A 13,308-nucleotide genomic window follows, 5' to 3' on the forward strand; every position below is an offset into this window, starting at 1 on the left:
TGGCAATTTTCTCATACCTGTCGCAAAACAGAAAAACGGCCCCAAAAACGCTCATTTCGCTTCTTTTGATTCATCCGTTGACCCGGGGAAGGAATACATATATTGGTGGGCTTGCAGTTTTTTTTTTGCAGTTCGAATGACTTTTTAACGTGATTTTTATAAAATAGCCACACACAAAAAAACCCCGAAAATGGACATAAAATAAAGCACATCGGTAGAAATCACGGCCAAGCCCTGGAAAATAATGAGACTAAAAACGTATCGCAGCATGACACTCGGTTGGTCAACGCATACGCATGCCATTTCTCGAGGATCGAGTGATCCATTTTGTAGTTTTTTTTTTGTTTTCCAACGTTTAATATGCTGCTCGTCAATTTAGTACACTCGAAACGATCGGATTGTGCACAGTGAATTCTCATTTCGGCATCTCGGTGCTTTTTGCCGTGGCTGCCACTTAATTCAGCAAGAAGAAAAAACTTTTCCATCAGCTACGAGATTTTGTTTTATAAAAATCTTTGCCTTGTAGGAAATGGAAAAAAAATCACGATGCGAGACATATTTTCACCCTGTTTTTCGTCCACTTTTTTAAAATGCATTTTCTTCCTGCTGTCCCATTCGTTTTGTGCGCCGTACTACGTGATTAATCCTGACGGAGTGATGAAAACAAAAACTATTTTACCAACAAAAAAAAACCGCTTCTATCTTCCAAATGGACAGCAAAACCCAACCACACTGGACAGGATGTTTGCGAACGGCAAATATTCCGGTAGAGCCATTCGACACCGACAGGTTCTGTTCTGGTGCCCAACCATCTCACCTCAACTGGCTGAACCCGGTGGAAGTTTTTCCCGATCGATGCACCACGATTTTTGTTTGCAAGCCCTTTGCAGGGTCTTCGTCACTGGTCAGTGTTTTGGTCGGTTTCTTTCTTTTTTTTAGTTTTTTTTATTAACCCTTTTTCCAGCCCGAAAAGACTTGGTGGGACACACGAAGGTCAACAAAACGCGCTAAACCGTATCCACAAAAACACACACCGGCTAAGCGTCGAACACAAATGTTTGGTTTGATTTGGCTTTTTCTCATTGAATGTTTCGTTTTTGTTTTGTATCAAACTACGTTTAATCGTTTTTGTGCGTCCGTCGTTCCAGATCGATCGAATGAATGATCTCTTTTTGGTAGCGTTTTGTTTTTTGTATACTTGAGGACGATATCGCGCTGTGAGTGCAATTGACTGGCTTTGCTACCATCTCATGATCGGCGACCCTGCAGCGGGTGACAAGCATTAATAAGAAAAGAAGGATCCAAAGCGCACCCAAAAAGACTATGGGACACCATAACGGGGTAGTTGGGGATATTATTTTTTATGTGTGTCAAACATTCTTTTACGCAGCTTATGATGATCCACAGTCGGTGATGATATCCAGCCATGTCCATCGCTTGTTTTTCATTGTGCGTTGGTCTGCAAACCGCCCAGAGCAGTGTCTGCTTACGAATGATCGAGTCCTTTAAAAAAATCTTTTGAATAAACTAAACCTTCAAACTGCAGGAACATGGCAGTAGAGCCATGGGAGCTTGAGTTTTGCCCGCTTTTTAATGCACCCTCAGCCCAACACACGGATGCCTATTGGGGGAGGACAACAGCTCGACAGAGAACGATCACGAAGCAAGATTTATTGGTAGTTAAAATAAACGAACAGAGGGCCAGAGAGATAGAGAGATTGAAGCACAGTTTAATGCACGATTTCGGCTCGTTAAAAATTATGGATCTTTAATCGGTTGCCGGATGACATCGAACGGGGTTCCACGGTTCTGTTTGGTGAATTAGTCGAGACGGAATGCATCCTTCACTTGCTGGCCAGAACGAACGCATCACTTTCACTTTCCATGTACAGTGACTTTTACCTATTCCCTCTAGACCGTACTGCCACCATCCGTACAATGATCACATTCATTCTGTACGAGGCAAAGAGAAGGCCCTGTTTCTGAAGCTGACAAGCGTTTGTCTATGCTTTCGGACAGCGTACAGAGGCTTCAGTAAGAAGTAAGAAAAAAGTGTCTCAGTTCATCTCGAGCAACGACACAACGAAGTTCTCATATCGTGTCATAAATCCATCACGCTACCTCTTTGCTTCTTCCATCCTCAAGAAGCCGTCGTCGACGAACGAATTTAAATAGCCTAGTAAAGGTGATTTCCGGCCACGCTGATGGAATGCTGAACGTGATAAACCAAACGAAAACGTACGTAGATGAGATGATGATGATTTTTACTATCAAACAAACACACACACGCGTGTATACAAGCACAGAACAGGCCCGGTTTGTTACGGTGCAGTGCATTATTTGACCCGTTTCGTCATCAGCTCCTTCTGTTTTTTTTTTTAAATCTCCAATTTACTGCTTCTTCTGGAACGGTTGCGATGCATAACTGAATGTGACGTGCGAGCCATACGAGGGCTCGAAGGTGTTTACAGCATTTTTAATGGTGAGTTGCAGGCGAGAGAGTAGCTTTCGGTGTATGTTTGAGTATAAAACATCCATTAAGGAAGGGTTTTAAAAATGTTACCGCACCGCACCGTAATCGATTAGATCGTGCACCGTGGCCTGATGGATGCGTATGAATCTTGTTGGTTCCGATCGTCCACCAAATGAAGGGTTGACCCCTTTTAGCATGTTTTATGATTTTTGCTTATGTGAAGATTATTTAAGTAGCGAGTTAAGTACAGTATAAACAGTTCTGATACACTGAGAAAAAGGTGTTCTTAATAAATGTAGGAATACTATGATTTTGTAATATTGGTTTTGGTTAGTGATTAGTCTTGTACTTGATAAATCTTTTGAGAAGTATTATTCTATCGTTACATGAAGGATTTCGTAAGTATTAAAGATTCTTAAGTCTTGAGGATTAGAGGTTCTGAGTTTGAAGATATACCAAAGATTTATAAATTTCCAAAAATGTTTCCAAAGAAAAATCAGACTCCAAAGATTTCTGAATTTTCAACGATCCTCGATCGATAATCTAAACAGAGAGAATCTTTGAAGATTCCCGAATCATTGAGAATTTAGGATTTTTTAGGGGTTCTTGAATATTTTGTCTCCAAAGTAGATTCATAGTGATTTAGATTCGATTTCAAGAATCTTTCAGATTCCTAACAATTGAGCTCTGATGTGTTATACACCTAATATCAACCATGAATGCAGTTCAAAACAAAGTTATAAATGTTTCAATGAAAACGTCTTATGTCAGCTCTCCATATGGTACATCCCACCAGATGTTAAAGTGAAATAGTTACACATTACTCAAACGATTTAATTACCTTTTTTGGGAAGATGTTTCATACCGATGGGTAACATTTTTTTCCGCACACTGTCACCACCGATTCATTCATCTTTCCAATTCCGAATACCGTTGCATTCCATTCTTTACCTCTTCACGGGCATCTATTTCACTTCCTTTAGATATTCATTCTTCCAAGGATGCTTCCAAAACCCGTAAACCATCCTTCCCTCCTTCCAGATTAGTTCAAATCAGTTCCGCTTTCTTCGATTCTTTTAGGCGCTTTATTCTGGCCACAAAGCAAGACACAATGGATGGCGTACTGTGGAGGTAGAAGTGAGAGAGTATTTGAAAGAAGCAACAACAACAAAAAAGCATCTCAAGAAAAGCATAAAAAGCACAACTGGAATGAATATGATAGAAGCAAAAAAAAAAGAAGGAAACAAAACGTTATGAATCCGTTCGATGCGCCGATTCTTCGATCGGAGTTTTTTCTTCATTTCTTTTCATTCCTTCTCTGGCCGTCGTCTCGACCATCGGGTACGTACGGGGCATTCCCGTCACGCCGATTTTAACCAACGTCGATGTTATTTATATTCATCGAAATAGACATGTTACACAGCGGGTGTTAATTATATTAACAACAGTTCGAACAATAGGTCCCAGGCAACTTCGGAGGTCTCACCCGGTCGCCGACACAAATGCTTGCCGCCCCCGAGCGCTCATCGGCATGTGGTCCTCAATCCGGCCAGGCACTGGCGGTGGTCACCGAGAAAAGCGCATCATCTTCATCATCCGCTTTGAAGATGCGCAACAGGGCCTTAAAATGTCTCACACGTCGCCGAAGTCGAGCGGGACTTTCTGTGTGTGTGTGTGTACGAGTTCTCGACTGTTTTGCAGAAGCAGCACGGAAGCTATTCGGGCGCGTCGTGGTTATGCCAGTTGCACCCTGCATCAATTGTCTACACGTCGGGTTTTGTGCGAAATTGCGAAAAAAACCACTTGGAACTTCCGCCGGGCAAAGGATGTGGAGGATGTGCGTGTGTTGCTTAGCTATTTCTTTACCATCGGGCAGACCACATACGGTGGCTCACAGCTTTATGGTTGGGATCATTAGGAAGCAACCACACAACTTCGCTCTCATCCAATTGCCGGATGCACCGTTGGGGTGGGATTGCGTCGGTTGGGCTCCACCTGAATTGTTAGTGACTTAGTTTTGAAAGATGATTTAGATGTAAGTATTCAATAAGTTAAAAAAAACCGAATGAACTGAAGCAAAGACTGGGTTGGGACAAAGTCATACACACTTAATGATAGAGGAAATTGACTGTGAAAAATATTATAAATGATACAATCGTGAAATGCACTTTTGCGCATCACTAGCAAACGGATTAACAGAGAGGCTCACGACACAGTTGTCGGCTACCTGCCTGAGGAAGGAATGCTTTAGGCATCCAGATGAAAAGCAGCACATCCTTCCGTGTGTCTGTGTGTGTGTGTGTAGAGATAATAAACGCAACCCGTACGGTATGTCGGTTTTTGTGGTTTGCGATGTCTACGCGAACGGGGAAGACCTTGATGATGGTTTTGTCACTTTGCCACCTCAGTATGGGGAGCTCGTTATGCCTTCGCCTCAACGGGAGAAATCAATCTTAACCGACCACCGTTCTCGCATCCTCAATACAGCCCCCCTCCAAAGTGTCCCCGTCACAATGATGCGATAATTTATTATGTCGCTTTGATTGGCAGCTGCAGAAGAGAACAACTCCACCGGTCCGGAGTTTTACACGCGAAGTGGAGTGCATTTTTGATGTAAAGCAAAACGCATCTTGCCTCTGACCAGCTTGTGCTTTTGAGGGGGAGAAGATAGCACAGCGAATTATTCCTGCGGGGAGTTCTATTTACAGGAAGCTGGACCTAATTTTCACTAACCACACACACACAGACTTCGACACCGAAAAATGGTCGGCTCGAGTTCAAAGCAACAAAAAAAAACACTCGATCGGTGAAACTGGGATGATAGTGGGTGGCGGTAAATTGAAAGTACATAAAATCAGCCCCTAATTGGCAGTTTAAAAAGGTTAATTGACCATTAAAACAGCAAGGAATGGTTGCACGCATCTCGCAAACGCTCGGCCACACGAATCGGGCGCATCGTCATGCGGCAAGTGGAAAGCGCGTTCGCCGGGAATGGGTGATGTGAATATCATAAAAGTGGGTGGGAAGGGAAAGTAGCTGGATTTGGAAAGAATTTCTTAACGCGTTTTTTTTTTGTTGGTTTTTGCTAGTAATTCCAAAGAAGCGAAACCATCATACTTTGGGTTGTGTGTTTGGGTTTTTGCTTTGATGTTGACTTAGATTTGGAAGCTGTAGCACATTACGCTTACTTTATGCAGTCGATCAAATGCGTGTGGAACGATGTGCGATCGGAACATTTAAATGTACTCATGTGCGTTTGCTCGTATGAGCTCTGGGGAACATTTGTTTAGACCGAAAGATTGGAAAACCAAGACATGTTTATTGCAAAATTTATTAATCCGTTTCTTTGTTACCAATAATACCATTTCACTAATAGTAGGGTGTAATAAATAAAAGTATTTATTTACTTGATAGTACAAACTATTTGTAAAAAGGTGTTGAAAATGGGGTTTGAATAAATTATGAATATATTTTTGATTTTATGTGTTTTATTTATTCTAGTTTGATCTTATTACTGAAATTTATGAACTTGCTCTAAAAACGGAAATTTCCTGCGTTCATGCTGCATGCGCAAAACAAAACGTTCTTTGATGAGCATTTTATCTCACCTGAAGCATCTCAGCGGATGAAGCAAAATGAACACCTTCTCACACTGCCCAGGGGTAGTGATATCGTGTTGGTTGTGTATTTCTTACGCGTCCGGCCACCTTTAAAAGCGAGATGGAGCTACGGGGGGAGGAGCTTAGCTCGAACGCGAATCGACAGAACGTGAAGAAACCCGAACACATTTTTCGCGCAGATTCGTGCTTTTTCTTCTCCGAAAAAGCCGACCATTGCGTTCTTTTATGCAGTGGAATGTTGGAAAAGTTTTCAAAAAAATAAAATTGGATTAAAAAAAACATTTCTTGAACATTCTAATACATTTCGTCGGTAGAAATCGTCCAGAAGATTTGCTGCAACAGGTTTGCATCGCCTACAGGAGTTGCATCGCCTACAGGGGGAAAGCACCAAATCGTCCGTTATTAGTATCACATCGTGTTAGTGTGCAAATTGGCGATAATCATACGGCCACACAGCAACAAGCGGCGTTGCATAAAATGCAACGTGTGAGGTCGACACAACATACGCAATATGTGTATTATTGGCAAGACGGTAACGGTAGGCTGTAGCGCAAGGACTATCGTTGTTAAAAATGAAAAAAAAAACAATTTTAAGTAATTAAAGCATACTTTCATGCAAATAAGACAAACATAAAAATATTATTAAAATATTTTTTTAATGTAATTTTACATTTTTTTTTCATTTTAATTCCACATTATCATAAATATTAATTTACAGCACATTGTAACATAAAATTAATCTCAATCATAGTCCACTCGATAGGTGGATAGAAAACAGGTGCAATTGCATTGGCACCCCTCATAGACGACACACGCCGCTCGCTATGCTAATAAATCCTTATCATGTTAATCACTTTGCCGCACTTGTCGTACATGTTGCACCGATGCAGCAAACCACGTCTTCAACCGTGACCGTGATCGTGCAAATTATACTCCACACATTCTCCCAACCGCAGCAAAGCCGGGCTGGTTGTGGAAACGAGCAAAATGGAAACCCTGATTAACCGTAATTGTAATCAACTAAACTGATGAATGAGGTACGAAAAGTGTGCTTACAAGCTGAACGGACAAACCAAGAAAAAAAGGACACACAGAAAACACGATCCCACGATGTAAGTGCGTAATGGAACTAGATCATTTCCGGCCGGCAATGATCGCAATTTCAAACCCCACCGGGAAGAGGAATTGACCGAACAAATTAGAATCAGTTTCCAATTGTTTACAAGGAAGTGGCGAGGGTTACGAGCAAGCAAATACAACCATTAAAGGGGTTGAAAGCAAATACAAACGTTTGAAAAGAATCCCCGAAAACAAAACGACGTCATATAATGCTTCAAACATAACAACAACAAAAAACCGTGCCCATCCGCCTGATTCATTTGCTTGCCCGAGCGCAAGCGAACGCACACCGGAACTGCGACCGGCACCGAAGACATGCGTCAGTACGCATCGAATGGGTGGCATTGGCATCCGGCGATAATGAGAACATCAAACAAATCAAAATTCCTACGGCACGAAAGGCGGTGAGAGCATGTTTTTTTGCCGCTGGTAAAACAACCGAAAAATTGAAATCGAATCCGAAGCGCTCCGCGGCATCCGGGGCGTCCGGGCATTGGTTTGTGTGGGCTCGCGCGTCAAGCAATTAAACGCATAACGTCTTACTTTTTTACTTCTTCCTCGGCTGCTCGGTTATCGTGCTGTTTAACCAGCGCAAACAGTTCGAATTAGTTCGGCAAACAGTCGCCGGTTTTGAGTGGATGGATCCCATGACGAAGTGGATAAGAATTTTATAAATACTTTTTAAATTGCGTTTATTTTTTGTGTTTGTAAAATGTTTAGATTGTATAGCAAAGTTTTCCCATGCATAATACAAAACATATAAGCATCGACAAACACTTGTTAACATTCTAGTTAAAAGCTTCATTAATAAAACAAATGACCTATGCTTTATCTAATCTCGCGTTTGATAAGTAGAATGAAACCGACTTTCAAATGGTCAGAAGAAAGATTTAACCCATTTCCAAGGAATCGTGTGATTTACCTTTACGTCCGAAAAAAACAAAAATGGTGGAAGAGCGTTTAAAAAGCGATAAAAAAAAACTTCACACTGGATGGCACTTTGATGGATCTAACTCATCAGCATGACGATTCGCCGCCTTTCAAAATAGTGGGAAGGATCCTCGAAATGCCGCTACACGGCACTCGTTTTGAGCCACAGAGCCAAAGACGAGTAGTTAAATAATCCAAGCAGCCGATTTCATGGGAAAATGTTGCACTCCTAATTGGTTCCATCAGGGTTCCACCAGCAAACGGTGTGGAACTGGAGGGAGCACACATAAATGGCCAAGCGCAAAACGGAGCAAACACATACAATTAATTGTTGAGGCGCAAGAGAATAGACTTGCGTAAGTCATCCAACGTGAGTGCCGTGCCGGTAAGTTTGCGTTTCGGGGCAGTTTTGTATCGCATTCACGAGTTAGATTGTCACCTGGAAATGTTTGACGAAAAGAAGATTGAAAGACGAAAGCGACCACAGCAAACAGCAACCCGACCTCCGGGAGTTGTTTATTTGCCAAGCAATCGTGTCGTCGTCGAGAGATAGAGGAAGGGAAATGAGGCGTAAAGGGGGAGGGAGGGAGGTTTTTGGAGCTGCGAATTGGAATTGTCCCAAGCCACAAGTGGCCACGCTGCACGCTTTGGAACCACTTTGAAAAGCACTTTCAAACGCGATGAGCTGTAAAGCAAATGTTAATATCGACTGAAAGGTTTCCATTCATTGTGGCAACGAGAAAATAAAATAACCTTCCTCCCCCCAAACACAATTCCTTTTCTTCTTCATCATCTCCCCTTTCCAACTCTTTACTTTACCCCCTTTCTTAGTAGTTAGTATCAGTGGGGGGGCTGCAAATAGTAGAAGAGTCGAACTGAATTTTTCTATGCAAATGCCACCAACAACGCTTGTGGAGCTTGGCCAGCGCGGCGGGCACCGATTCATTTCGGCCGGCATTCGAACAAAGACACCGACTGTGAACGTGCATGTGTGAGTGTGTGTGTGTGTGGTACTAGTCGATGTCTGCCCAGTCTCAGTCCCTTTCTGCACTAACCGCAAAAGCCATTTTGGGGTCAGCAAATGTTTTATGGCAAAGACACACGTACGTCTGGAAAATGATTCTGCTTCAACGCGGGTTTTTTTTCTCCCTTTCTTCAAGCAAATACGCGTGAAATGTTTCTTGCTGCAGGATGTGCGATCATACGTGCGATCGCGTGGGAGGGGGTCCGCCGTATGCTCGTTCAATATCAGCTAAGAGTAAATTACCACGGCAAGGGTGAAGCAAAAGGGTGAAAAACCTATTAGCCGTAAACGCAAGCATAAAAGTAGCTGGTAATCATGTAATAAACTCTGGTAACCGTACCCACCAACATCATGTATGGATGGATGGATGGATGAGTAATCCTGCTTTAACACCCAAGCAGCGTGTGCCAGCAACGAGCTTGGAAAGAGCCTCCTGAACGAACGCAAGCGCGTTTTCTGTTCCGTTCCTTGCGTATACCATCGCACAGCTCTTTCTTACAGGCAAATGTAGTGTTGAAGTTTGCAGCGTCCTGAGGCTGTTTTCCTACCCGGTTCGCATTATCAATTGCACCTTTCCAGTGAGTTCTTCATATTCAGTTACCTAGTATCAGTTCCCTTCCTTACATCCTACCTCCTCCTTCCCTTCTCCTCGCCCAAATTCCACCAGGATCTCTTTAAGACAGTCCATTTGATGCATGCATAATAATGTTTGCCGCGTGCTATAAGTTTCAAAATTTCATATTTTCACCAAACCAACCCCATATTCAATTGGGTTAACGCTATGAATCTATTCGCGACTGGTGTACCAGGGTGGCAAAAACCCCGTACACGGACCCCGGGACAGACAGCGGATATGCCACGTTCCCTTTGATGTTTTGTGATGAAGTGCGCAAGGTGCGAGTGTGAGCGATTAAGGGTGGAATTATTCCATGGCAGGTTCCGCCACCGGCTAAGGGCCAATGTCGGATGCCGTGGCTCAACCGAAGCCGATGCTGTCGCGTTCCGGTACGAGGTTAATCATTCAAATTCGTAATGTCCGCGAGTACGTGTCCCGGTGGAGTACGGTATATGCAATGAAAACGACCAAAAAAAAAACGGATCTGTTGACGTATCTGTGAACCGTAGTGAGTGGAAGGGTTACAGTTTTCATTCACTCTTCAATCTACCGGAAAATGCTACTGAAATGCTGCTGGAAAGGAAAAACAGGGTTAAAGGCTTAAAGTGTTGACAAGCGGTGGCGTTACTGATGAGTGATGAGTGCTAGCAGGTGGAAGAAAGCAAATGTCTGCTAAGGTTTAACCGGTGGTGGATAAATTGGTGGAATTAGCAAGCGTCACACATAATCCTGCCGGTGAGCGGGATGTACAGGACAGTACAGGTGAATTGTTAATGATGAGGGGCCAGCAAGCGCCATAATTTAACACGCTCAGTTCAGTAGCAATACGTTAGATTATGGAGGTTATTAAAATTATTCCAATTTACACACAGCGGTTATAATTGGTTATAACATTACGTTTGGAGCCCTTTGGCGTGTTACGGAGGGAAGATTTTGTTTGTAATTGAATTTCAATTTTATAGGGATGGATGGTAATCAACTTGATTTAAATATGGAAAATTCGTACCTTCCCCTCATTGGTTTTTGTATTTTGTTGCAGAAAGCAATTATTATCAATACAATTGAATTTTAATATTTTTAATTATTTATTTCAAGGTTTCTTCATAGAAAATTTTCTGCTATTTCAGGATTCCACTCACGTTCAAGTGAAATATACAGAGTGTTTGCGGGGTTTTGCTTAAATTAGTGAAATACTTTTATTCAGAATTGATTTCACTTTGAGTAAAAAAGAGAAAAAGGGAAAAATTTAATATCTCATTTAACCTTACTTTCAATAACACATTGTACTTTACATGTTTTACTGTAATTTCCAACTTGTTAAGTTCAGAAACAGCTGGAAACTTAATTTTAGAGACTGCGAAAATTCTGAGTAAAAAATATTCTCAAACTTAGAATTATTATTTAAACTGTCGTTTGATTAAAACTTTAAAAATATTAATTTATTTTTCTAAAAATAAAGTTGTTTATTCTTAAAATAACGTAAAAGCTTTTTTTCGTTGAAAAGCCATAAGAAATTTTTTATTATTTCTTCATCTCCATGAAGCTGTTTCGCTTTTCCACCGTCTGACACTTCCTTCGCCTTCCCTATTTATTAAAAAAAACCGATCGTCGCCGGTGGTCCTGATGGAGATCGATCGAATTATTCACCATATGGGTGCAAAAACTTGCAACCACACATATCTCACACCTTTCGGTTGGAGCGGGGTGACTAGTGATGCCTGGAGGCCACCAAATCCGGCCGCGACCGCAAAGGAATGTTGGCTATCGTTGGCCTTAGTAAAACTTTAATCCTTCACCGTCTCCACCCCATCAACCTTCCGCATCCAGCTACTTCTCCCTCACGATGTTACGATACGCACGGTCGCATTTTATGGCGTTGCAACGGTGCATTTCGGTGCATTGATTGTTTATGAGAAATAAATTATCCACGCTTCGGCCCATTCGGGTACTTTATCACCAATCTGTCGGATGCGTTTGAGCGTGTGTGTTTGTGGGTGCATTTGTTTCTTACCTTCAATCTTAGAATGGTTCTCCTCCGGCAGCCATTTTGCCGATCCTTCCGATCGATGATTGTGGTTTTTGTGGAGAAGGCTGGCGTAGCAATAGGAAGGCAGCTGGCCACCACAACCGAAGCATATGGACAGTTTGTTGTATTTTGTGCTGCATCCATCCGTGATTGTTTTGAAGAAATATTACCATCACACAGGGTCCGATTGCTTCTTTTCCTTTCCTTCGATTCGATCTTCCTTTAATGGGAGTTTTTGAGTAAAATGGTGAAAAGGAGGCGTGTGGTTTAATTCGGAAGGAATTCCATTTCGTTGCGTGGAGAAACGAAACACTTTTGCTCTGAAATGGAATGGCCACCATGCAAGTAAAGTGACCTGAGTGCCAAAATGGAATCAGGGACGAAGCGTAGAAGGGACGTTACAACTAAGAACACAACAAAATAACGAACGAGTGACGCAAGGAAAGGTTTTTTTTGTTGGGGTGAAAATATGTTGAAACAGCAAATTAAAGATGCTACACAAATTACAGCATACGATCACTGTTTCTACGGCGTGTTGTTGTTCTTTTGGCCCGTTTTATTCTCACCTTCAGCCAGCAGCTTAACGAAAAAAAAGGGAACACAAAAATACTCATCTCATCATTCGCATTGGAGAGTTCGCATTTGGACCTTCATTTACCGCAACGTAACGCGAAAACAGGATCACCAGCAAACATTCGGACTAACGATAGCATCGCAGAGGGAGAAGAAAATTGATTCTTGGAAAATGGCTCAAAAATAAAGAATGCAACAACCAAACAGTCGGAAAGGAGAATTGGTCGTGATTTTTTGTTTTTAAACACCGAGCAAGGGGGGGTGAGATGAAACAATTTAAGGATAATTATTTTTACTTTGTAACGAACCGGCTTAAAACGGCGAACCGCCATCATCGGATCGGTCACCCAGCCTTCCAGCCTTGCCTCGGGTCGGTAAATGGGTGTAGATGAGAAATATTGGTACTGTGTTATCTAGGATCGGGGCTGTGATTGTACCGCGGAAAGGACGTAATTCGCTCGGTGAATGACACTTCAGCTCGGTCAAGCGAAGCGGCAGCCAATTTACATATCAGTTTCAGACCGATTATCCCTCTTTCTCTCTCTCTCTCTCTCTCTCTCGAATTCTCTCCTTTCTGATGATGCTGGGAATACATTTCATTCGCCCATTCCCGTTCGTGATGGGTGGGAAAACATGATTACCCTTGACTTTTTTTTGCAATACACAGCAAGGGGTTTTTGCAATTATTCACATGTGTTTTTTGAGTACGTTTATTGGTTTTGGATTGCGTCCATTGTCATATGTACGATGTACGATTTCCTGTGTCATTTGTCAACCATCCCGAAAACAAGGGCTGCTGGTTGATTGGAGTTTTTTCCCCCTATCTGTTGTTTACCTAAATTGCACCGTACCACATTGTAGCGCTGTTTCGGGTAACGTCCAACATCCCAAACCCATCCTGCGAAGCGGTTAATCATAATGTTAAAC

Source organism: Anopheles funestus, chromosome 2RL (assembly GCF_943734845.2).
Source record: "Anopheles funestus chromosome 2RL, idAnoFuneDA-416_04, whole genome shotgun sequence".
Taxonomy (NCBI): domain Eukaryota; kingdom Metazoa; phylum Arthropoda; class Insecta; order Diptera; family Culicidae; genus Anopheles; species Anopheles funestus.